General features: G+C 40.5%; 1 protein-coding gene across 1 annotated transcript in view; it reads left to right on the top strand.

The window, feature by feature from the left end:
• Window positions 1-7,353: 7,353 nt before the first annotated feature.
• Window positions 7,354-9,943, top strand: part of CCDC88C (coiled-coil domain containing 88C) — a 92,575-nt gene continuing 89,985 nt past the window's right edge. Inside the window, exon 1 of the mRNA XM_017729012.1 lies at window positions 7,354-7,460. The gene's annotated coding sequence lies outside the window, so the exon portion shown is untranslated. The remainder of the gene's footprint in view (window positions 7,461-9,943) is intronic.

The following is a 9,943-nucleotide window of genomic DNA, read 5'->3' as shown; positions in this document are numbered from 1 at the left end:
AAATGTGAGTGGGGTCGGAGGGCGGCAGACATGAGGGGGCGCGCCCCGGCCCCTCCCGCGGGTGTGGGGCTCCGGCCCGGAGTTTTCCTCCTGCGGGGAGGGCGGCCTGGGGCCGGAGCGATTTTCGTTTTGGTTGCTCTTCGAAATTTACAAAAAACAGTGGGGGGAAAAAAGCTCCGAACTAATCCAGTTCTATAAAGTGTTCTTTAATTTCTCTTTCTGGTCTTTTTGCGTGGAGTGTGTTTGGTTTTCCTTCTTTTTTTTTTTTTGTTTTTCTTTTTTTCTCTCCTAGTTATCTCAGTTATTCACGCATGCTACAGTGGAAGGTGTGTGGCAGTACAAAGAAGGAAATGAAAGTACAGGATCATATAAAGCTTTACTGGGAGGGTCTCATCTGAACTTTGTTTACTCTTGCGTAAACTTCGATACGGAGTACGTAATTTGGAAAAAAACCCTCAGTGCTACCTCTTTCAAGTGGCACTGCAAGGCCATGTGTTGAGGGATCTTAGAAACTAGTTAAAAGATGGAGTGCTGAAAATACCCTAACATTGAAATGAATCGTTGTTAGGACTTGTGCTGTGTTTTTAACCACATCCTTTCCTGTTGCTGATCTGCTGTGCTGTATGCAGAGCCTGACTGTTTTTTCTTTTCTCTGTATTTGCTTTTAAGTATTCTGAAATATATCTGAGAGTTTGTAGGGAGAAGTATTTGCCTTTCAGGGGAGGAGAGTTTGGAAGTCACTCAGTTTTGGCAGTGCACTCAAGATCTTAAGTGACTGAAGTCAATTGAAGCTTGACCAGTGTTTTGCAGTGTTAATCAAGAATTAAGAATTCATATTAGAATCTTTTTGAATCTTGAGAAATAACATTAAGTCTGACAATCAATGCCTCACCTGCTCAAGTTGCCAAGTTTTGTTATCTTCTGATACCTGGTTGTTCCACGTGAGAAGGTAATAAAATTTTCTTTTGACTTGATGTTGCCAACGGTGAAAATTGTGTACTGGAACTTAGATAGTGAAGCTGGTGAAGATCCAAGATTCAGAACAGAACCCAGATCAGCCAGCACACATGGAGATAACAAACTAATGGTGTAAAATATTAGTAGAGATAGAAGCCTCTTGGAAAGAGAAGGCATAATTTCCAGCATTTTTTAAGGAATAATTACTCTTTAAAAAAATAATTTTCTGGAAATTAAAGCCTCAAGTAGAAATGTTTAGATCCAGGTTTGTAGCTTTCCAATGTGTGGGAAATTAAATTTTGATTTATGACCATTGTGTTTGGCACAAAGATGACCAACCAAACTATCAAGGAAGAGCTGCTGAGTCAGCTGCAGGTTTGACTAAACAGTAGTATTATCTAAGACATTTATTTAATTATAAGTGCAATCATCTTCTTATTTAAAAACAAGAAAAAAATAACTGAGTCACATTTAGTCACAAATTTATGGAGTTATGTGGCTTTTGAATGACTGTGGCATTTGTATGAGAGCTTCATTAGGTGGTGTGTGCAAACTTAAATATTTGTAGTTGGCCATTGAACTAAGTCTAAGGAGATAGAGTTGTTAAAGTCGAGGGAGCAACTGAGCAGTGGTCTGGAGACAAGGAGAGAATGATAAGATCTCATGGAAATAAGGAAGATAAGCATATAGGCTGGCTGAGTGCAGTGACACCAGTTGGTATTTTGTCTGCTCTCATGTGATTATGAGAGATGCCCTGGCATGCTTACTTGTTTTAAGCAGTCAGGTATATAAGTTGGTGGGGTTTTGGTTTTAATTTGTTCGGGTTTTTTCCCCAAGAAACATCTCTGCCAGTCGTGTCTCAGAAAGTGAAATGTGGGAGGCACAAGCACTGTAGGGTAGGAAACTGTCCCATTATACACAGTCGGGCCTTTTTTCCCCCCTTTTTAGGGAGATTACCAGTGCTTCTAATGGTGACTAAGGAGCTTGAAACCAAAAGCTTTGTGCTGAGAGCCCAAGACTGTTTAATTTAGGAAGGATTGCAATTTTATTTATATATCCTGACCTAGCAAGGTGCTCAGGAGAGGTGCTGACTGACCTTTACTTTTCCCTGGTTTTAACTTTAGAAATTGCAATGCAATTACTGGTTGCCTGTAAGTCATGAAAGTCTTGTAAGGCATGTTTCTGCCCCACAGAGCTTTCAGAATAAAAAAACAAATGTGTTTTTAAAAATTCTTGCTCATTGTTTTTAAGTCTTGGTCCCTGAAGATAGTTTTCAGTGCTTGGCTGGAGATTTCTTCCTTTTGCTGAAAGCGTATTAATGGGAGCCTTTGATAAATCTAGAATTGAATTTGCCATGCTGTGATAGTGTTGACTGCTTGAAAGCATAGGTGCAGACATATACACACATGTAGAGAGTAGGGGGTGGCAGGGTGAAAGAGCTGGGCTCCTGATGTGAGCAGCTGCATCATCACTTGTGTGTTATTTCACTTGGATTTTTTTTATCCTGCTTGCCTGATTATGGGAACAGAAATAGCAGGGGCACACGAGCTTGCATCTAAACACCAGGTGTGATGCAGTACTTTGCTGCAAATCAACGTGTTTCTTTCAGTGAAGATTTTGAAATCCAGATTCTTGGGAAATTCCGTACTAAAAATACAACATTTCTGCCCTGCAGCAAAGCAGATTTTAAGTTTCATTCAGGGCAAAAAAGATAGGTGGATCTGTGAAGAAATCCAGATGTACCTGTTCAGTGGAGATTGCTGAGTGGAAGTAAGGCTTTAGCTGTCTGAGTTGTGGGTGGGCTGTAGGAGTTCAGTCAGCCCCTAATTTCTGTTGTAATGGTTTGGATTTTCCCTAAATGCTGTCTGACAACTTTGGGTGGAGAAGATTCCAGCTGCTTTGTGTTGTGGTGTCAATGTTTTTTAGGTGGTGGGTTCATCTCAGCAAGGCAGCTGTGTCACCAGAGAGATATGTGACAGCTATCTATCACTTTTCCTCCTGCCAGGTCCCTGTGGCTCTTTGACAGGAGGTGAAAATAGGGCTGTGCCTTCATTTCATCCTCTTCAGAAATGAACTGCCCCCGGGAATGCTAGCTCTGAATAAAATGTGGTTTGCTCAGGCTTGCCAAATGTAGCCATGGCAGAAGGGCAGAGGAAGGGAACCTGGCTGGGTTTAGGCAGACTGTAGTCAGTAGGACACCAGCTGTTGGGCTTTGCTGGTGATCCCTTTGCTTACTGGTAATCTCTAAAACAAGCAAGACTATTTTTAAGAAAGCTGGGCATTGTTTGGTTCTCAGTAGGGGCACCTAGCTGTTAAACAAGTTGAATTTAGTAGGAAGAGTCAGACAACAGTGTTTGGTTTCCCCACTTAGATTTTAAAACAAGACAAATGATTTTTCAAATAATTCTGTTGTAAATGAGTGGTTTCATGTGCTTGTGTCCTGCTCAAGTGTATATCCCAACCTGATAATTCATGAAGGACAACGTTGATTTTGCAGACTTGCAGTACTGGCTGAATGCTCTGCATACAAAAATGTTTGTTAATCTTCAAAGTGCTGTGTTTCAAGCTTGTGTTGCTGATGGATTTATGTATACCAGGTTAATGAGTTTCTCTGCAGACATACTTTAAAGAACTTTGTTCAGATGGCTGTGTGTCGCTTCCTGGTATGAAATCAGCACGTGGCGACACTGCATAGACTGCCTTCAGTGTTACAGTTGCAGCTGTGGTATAATACCTAACAGAATAAGCAAATATTTGCCCCATTTAACTTCCCAAATGAAACTTCCTATAAGAAATAGTGTGGAGCTTTATGTAGGCATGTAAGTGTTTTCATGTTGGCTTGTTCTAATTCTTCTAATTGATAATTGACTGCTTTTCTGTCAAAACATATAGCGAACAGGAATGTGTTACGAATACAGCTGATAACACTGTATAACTAACACTGTATTTGTGTTAAAATCCCGTTATAAAAATGCACAGTAATAGGTTTTTTCCATTTCAGTGGCAGCTGTCATGGTTTGTGGTGCTGTTGATACGTTGTCTTTAATTCAGACCACGTGACAGGAACAGCCACCTTGTGAGTCCCCGCTCTTTGTGGTTTCTAGAAAATGGCATGAATACCAGAAGCTTAGAGATGTGCATCTGTTTAATTTAAAATTTTAGAATCTTACTTAGAGGTGCACTTTTCCACCATTTTCTAGGCAATTTAGGAATCTGCCAGCCTTAGTAGCATTGCCTCACTTGATGAGAGAGGAAGAACTTGGGTGGTAGGAGGGCTAGAGTGGCCCCAGAGTGGTGTGTTTTTGATCAGTGCCTTGCCTGCAGAGCGAAGTGCTGCAGGATGCTGGGTCAGTCAGTTCCTTCTGGCATCTTATAACCCTTGGGCCTGACTTGAGGGGTTTCCCCTTGTTCATCAAAATGGTTTGTCAGAAATTGTAAGAATGGGATTGTCATTTTAAAAATTTAAGTGGTTTTTTTTTGTGGTTACTTTTATTAACTGATGACTTAAAGGATTGCATCTTCATGTTGTGTTGCTGGCCCCATGCCTGCTGAAATTGTCACTTGATCTGTCTCCTGAACCTTCCTTTTCTCTTTCTTCCTAGAAGAGTCATGAGAGTGTACAAACCAGATGACTTCTTTAAAATGTTTGGGTATATAGTGAGGTTTGAGATTTTTACTTCTGTTTATTTGTCTTGGGTGGGTTTTTACTGGTTTATGGAGTACCTCCCTAAGTCACACCTCAGCCATGCAGTCTCAGTCTTATTTAGATAACCTTTTTGATCTTGAGGAGTAGGTGGTTTTCAAAAAAAAGAAATGTAGTTTTCATTAGATTTGTATGTAAGGGAAAGACCAAACATCAAAGGACTGAAAAGGCATCTGAGGTGGTGTTCATGGATTTTTCAGATATATCTAGATGTTAATTTGTTTGGGTTACCCCGTTAGTGTTGCAAAAAAAAAAAAAGAAAATCTCTCTTTAATTTTCACTGTGATCCTTGGAAACAGTTCCTTTCTATAAAATTCTTGATTTCACCATACAAGTAGGTGCTATAATGTACAAAGTGTGGTACCAACAGCTCTGTATTCTCTAGGCTAGGGTTGTCTTTAAGCACAGAAAGAAGAAATGGGATCTTGCCTGTTGAGAAGGAATTGTTTCATTTTCCTGCAAAGACAGTAATCCCTGTGGCAGTTTGAAGTGTAGGCTGTGCTGGACTTGCACATCTTGTGCAGAGGGTCCTCTCTGAAGTGAGCTGAGGTGTGAAGCTGGTTACACAACATGTTCAGAAAACTAGGGTTTTTGAGCTACCTTCTATTTTCAGAAAAGCTTTTAACTTCCTTGTGATGGAGAAGTGGCAGGAGTGCCAGAGCTACACTGTGCTGCAGCTTGGCTGCAGGTTAAGAGGACCCTGAGGTCAGTGGCATTAAGGGCTCTTGGAGCAATCAATTACCCTTAACGAAGATGATAGGATAAAAGCTCTGCAATTGCTTCTGTGGGCCTGATCCTGCTGGTGCTTCTGTGGGCCTGATCCTGCTGGTGCTTCTGTTCTTGTAACACAATCTCCACTGTGCAAAAATGAGCAGTCTAGGAAGTAGTTGTTTTGTGCCTTATGTGCCTTTGAAAACCTCATCCAAATCCTGCAGTTCCACTGCTGCAGCTGTTGACGAAATAGCCTCTCCTTTCCTGTGGCTCGTCAATGTGTTTTGTGGATTTTGTCCCCATTTTGTGCAGTTCTGGGAAGGATTGTGGAGTAGTGACTGCTAGCCAGTCAAAGATCTCCATTCTTGGCCACAAACCTGGAACACTGCCAGACAGTGCCATGGCAGCATGCTGCCTACATGAGCTTTCACATGGAAATGAGAACTGTAGGCTGACCCTTCTGTTTGGCCAGCTTCTCTTTACTGAATGTTTCTTCCCTTTTAGCTTCCCAGTTTGTTGTCATGGCCTTGCCTAAAAAAGCTGTATCCAGCTTCCTTTGAGGTTCAGCATCTGCTCAGACAGTACTGAAGGCAGGGTGATGTCTGAGCTCAAGCCCAGGTGGCATTTATGCTTCGCCCTCAGTGTCGAGGACCCATCCTGTCAAACTGTTACAAGTATGGCTTCTGCACTCCTGTATCTGAGCATCAGTAAAATGGAATACTTACTACAGATTTTACTTTAAAAGCTTGTTGCAGTTGCCTCTTTTTGTTCTTTCTTTCATAATTTATTACAGTACTAATCCACATGCAAAATCCTGTGTTGCTGGAAAGGCTGTGTAGTGTCTTGCTAGTTTTGGTCATCTGTGCTTCACATTGCTTAAACCTTTGTACATAAATACTGTGTCTGATGTTATCTGCTGTCAAGGCAGTTTTCTCTCATCTGTGGAATATCTTTGTATTTTTTCATACTTATTCACACAGCACTGCTTTCACTCAAGAGGTGCTCTGGAATGGTTGTGCATTTAGAAAAAAAAGTAAAAGCTCTTTGACATACTTATGTAAACGTTGGCAGATATATTTTAAAAATAAATATTGGATCAGTTCCTCTTTTATTTCCTTGTCAACGCTTGAGTTCAGTAGTTGGCCCTGGAAGAGCTGTGAATGGCTTAATTAACAGCCGCAGCAGAGCTCTGGGAGGCAGGTGTTTGGATTGTGTAGGAGTCTGCTGATAAGAGTCATTATTAGAGGGCAAACAAAATGCTTTGATCTATGCTATTGGCAGATAAGGATTTTTGGGTTCCTTTTTTTGCAACATCTTAAGAGTGTACAGAGAGGATCTGACATTTGTATGAAATTATTTGCAACTTTTTTCCCATGTCTTATTTTTTATTTTAGAAATAAAGTTGCTTCAGGTACAATTTTGATATGTTTTCTTTAAAATCAAACAAGAAACATAGCATGTATATGAGAGATCTAGTTAGATGATATGGGTGTAATAAGTACAATATTCTTCTTTTCCCTTCAGTTTATAAGACCTCTGGTCTTTGCAGGTTTTTTTTTTACATCACTGATCAAGTATTAATACCCTCTTCTTGTTGTAAAACTCCAAAGCCAAGGAAGGCATGATAGTATTTCCTAGACTTTCCTTTATTTGAATAAGGAAAACCCCATATTATCAGAGACTGCTTTGATCTAGCTTGCACAAGCTAGGTAAGTTCTCTTTTCAGGGAAATATGGGTAAGAAGGGAAGCTGCCCTGAAGTGTTGTGTGGGTTGCAGTAGGGTACTTTGTGAAATGCAGGAAATATTGCCAACTTACACATAGGTGTAGAGGTAATGAGCTTATTCTATCATGAATTAATGTATACGTACCCTGTATAGTTGTCAGTGTATTTATTGCATAAACTTAAATGTTATTGAGATGTTAAGTCTTAACACCTGTTTAATTAGTAATATTTTATTTTCTTCTTCCTTTTTAATAGAGATCCTCGACCAACCAACCAACGTGTCAACAAGCACGTAAATAATGATACCTATCTTCGGGTTCAAAACCTGACCATCTTGATCAGAAACATTAAGACTTACTATCAGGTGAGCTTTCTGCTCTCTGCTCATTGATCTGTGGTGACTGCTGTACTGTTTTAGCTAGTGCAGGGGCTGGGGGCTCAAAGAAGCTTGCTGCAGGTGATGCCTTAGGTTTTAACTTCTATATTTTTCAAATTCTGTACTGCTTAGTGTCTAACTCTGAAGCTTCTTGTAGCCTGTTAATTTCTGCTCCCTTGTGCTAGGTAGACATAACAAAGTCTATCCGGGCCTGCTCTTCAAGGACACCCAGACTGTCCTAGGCCCAAAAAGTATAAACCAAAAGCCTTTGAGAGGGGGGCAAGCTGAGGGGAATTACATCATCAAACTGAAGCTTTAATTGGAGAATTAACTCTGATATGCAAAACCTATAAAAGTGTGAAGAACTCGTGACCTGTCGTCCATCTTGGGGTCTATCTTGGCAGTAGCCTCTGGCTCCCCAGCGGGTACCTTTGAAGGCCCTTCAAATAAATACCTACCTTATTCCCTTATTCCTGTCTAGTCTCTGTTTCTGGGAGGCCTCTCAAGGCATCACAGGAAATGGAGGGGAAACTGTGCTTGTGTAAAAGTACTTCCAGCCATGCTTTCTCTTCTGAAAATGACGATATGGTTATCTTCTCTATCTATTCCTCATGGCCAGAGGCTGCTTCCTTGCCTTCCTCTTTTTTTTAAAGAAGTTTTTGTGCTCAAAGACTGTCATAGCATTTGGAGATGCATATACTAAAAGGGCTGTTTTGTGGTAGGATTGTGTATGTGAAGGGGTTTGCTGAAATGGAAGTAGTGTTTCTAGACAGAAGACTTTTTAAAACAGGAAACCTTTTCTTAAAGGGGCTGCTAGAAAATAATATCTTGATGAAGAAGTGTTTTTAACACTAGAATATAAACCTTAAATTGATAGGAAAAGTAAATCTGTGCTTAGCTTGAAGGTAGACTTCTTACACTCTGTACTTTGGTGTTCAAGTAGTTGTTTGTTCAGAACTCCTCTTAAGAGAGCGAAGTGCGGGAATGACTGCAGAGTCTCACAGTGCACTTGTTGGGTGTCTTTCTTGAACTGTCAGTGTTCCTGTACTGTCACAGTGCTCCCCTAAAACCAGGGTGGTGACAGCTGAGTGCTTTTGCAGAGTTACAAGCAGTTGGCTGCTGCTGGAGAGCCACAGCACAAGTTCAGTTACTCTAAATAGAATTTCTGTATGCACACTGTTATGTATATTTGGACTTCATAGTGAGAAGGTAACTGTTCTGCTGTTACCTTCTACACATCTTTTGCCAGATTTGAATGCTGTGCAGTGTAAACCAAGCTGAAACCACTTAGGATTGTTAAAATGCTTCTCTGTGTGTCTCAGTCATATAACGAACAAGCAAACTAAACTATCGGAGTTGATGTCAGTGTGTTTACCCTGGACACTTCATCTTTTTTGTATATACAGAGGAGACTGTGTATCGGTTTTGTCTTCAAAATACAGAAGAGATGTAGAGTAGTGCCTTTTCGTGCCATTCTCTTCCAAAGCTTGCCTACACTGCTTTTCCAGATTGCCACAACTCTGCTCCTGGACTTGCTTAGGAAAGCCTGAAAGACAGGCACTTGTGGAAAATGACAAAACCAGATGGGGCATATGAGTCATCTGTGCAAGTTCCAGCAGCCTGCTAGGAAAATGAAGTAACTTAGGTTTGAGATGATGGTGTAGGGGAGGATATCATGTGTTTCTGAGGATAACTGATCTGTGTCTCTTGTTGAGATCTGGAGATGCTGATGCAATGTGATGTCATTCCTGAGACTTGTGATTTCTAAGGGGAAATTCCATTTGGTCATAACTAGAGGTTGAAGTTTGGGGGTTAGTGGGTTGGTTTTTTGTTTTGTCTTGTTGTTGCTGTTTCTGTTACTCAGTAAATAGTTTAAATGTATATGGAGTCTATGAGAGAGACTAGTCTTAACCTTCCTTCTCCTTGCCCCCTCAAGATTTAATGTCTGAGAGTCTGGTTCTTCATGTGCTGAAACTTTGATTCACGTGCCTTTTTTTCTTTTCTTGAAGCTGATACTCTGACCTCTTTTAAAAGTACCTGGAGAGAGCTCAGGGTCAGGAAAAAAGAAAAGTGATTCAGAGTCATGTGTTATGTTACTTGTTGACCTAGCTGTTGAGCTAATCCAATAAAGCTAGCAACAACTAAAATAGGTTAAGACACAGAATTTTCAATGGGCAACAGTAGCTGAGGCTTGCAGTAGCAGCTGTAACAGTCATGTTCCCATTTGTAGTCCAGAAGTTAAGTACTATGAATCTTGCTGCCTGAGGACAACATATATACTGTATGTAAACAAAGTAGTCATGAGAGCTTATCACTCTTTGCATTTGGTCCTGAAAATGTAATTACAACAAAGTTTAAAATAAAATAACTTTTTTTTGATGATAATAACGTTATATAAGAAACTTATTTTTCCTTGACACAATCATATCTTCAGGGCAAATCCAAGGTCTTGTTGCTAATCTGAGATTCCC

Source organism: Corvus brachyrhynchos, unplaced genomic scaffold (genome assembly GCF_000691975.1).
Source record: "Corvus brachyrhynchos isolate BGI_N302 unplaced genomic scaffold, ASM69197v1 scaffold1, whole genome shotgun sequence".
NCBI classification, from domain to species: domain Eukaryota; kingdom Metazoa; phylum Chordata; class Aves; order Passeriformes; family Corvidae; genus Corvus; species Corvus brachyrhynchos.
Note: the sequence above shows the minus strand (reverse complement) of the source record. Positions and strands in the feature narration are given on the sequence as shown.